We start from the raw sequence: 866 nt of genomic DNA, 5'->3' as shown, positions 1-866 counted from the left end.
ATCAGAGCTGAGATACAGGAGAGGGAAAACAAGAAAACTATGAAAAAAATTAATGCCGCTAAAAGTTGGTTCTTTGAAACCATTAACAGAATTGATAGACTGCTGGCAAAGCTAACCAAAGAAAGAAATAAACAAACAACATTTGCAAGGATGAGGGATGAAACAGGGGACATTACAACGGACCCTAATGACATCAAAAGGATGATTACACAGTACCATGGAGGTCTATACTCTAACGAATTCAACAAGCTGGAAGACATGGACAAATATTTGGAAACACGATTCCTCCCTAGACTATCCCAGATGGATGTCAAGGACCTCAACAGACCCATAGCAATGGAAAAAATAGACAAGGTAATCAAGGGATTACCAACAAAAAAAATACCCCGGGCCAGATGACTTCACAGGAGAATTCTACTAAGCATCAAGGAAGAACTGACACCAATCCTATACAAACTCTTCCAGAACATAGAAAAAGATGGAAAACTCCAAAACTCTTTCTATGAAGCTAGTATAACTCTGATACCTAAAGCGGGCAAAGATACCACAAGAATTGAGAACTACAGACCAATATTCCTAGTGAACATTGATGCAAAAATCTTTAACAAAATACTGGCCAATATAATTCAAAAGCATATTAAAAAAATAATTCACCGTGGCCAAGTGGGATTCATACCATGGATGTGGGGATGATTCAACATACTAAAGACCATTAACATTATTCGCCACATTGGCAGGAAAAATGATAAGAACCACATGATAATATCGATAGATGCGGAAAAAGCATTTGACAACATCCAACACGGATTCCTGTTTAGGACACTCAAGAAGATAGGAATAAAAGGAAAATTCCTAAATACTATACA

Source organism: Echinops telfairi, unplaced genomic scaffold (genome assembly GCF_000313985.2).
Source record: "Echinops telfairi isolate 266 unplaced genomic scaffold, ASM31398v2 ScPeMD7_5;HRSCAF=22, whole genome shotgun sequence".
Classification (NCBI taxonomy): domain Eukaryota; kingdom Metazoa; phylum Chordata; class Mammalia; order Afrosoricida; family Tenrecidae; genus Echinops; species Echinops telfairi.
Note: the sequence above shows the minus strand (reverse complement) of the source record.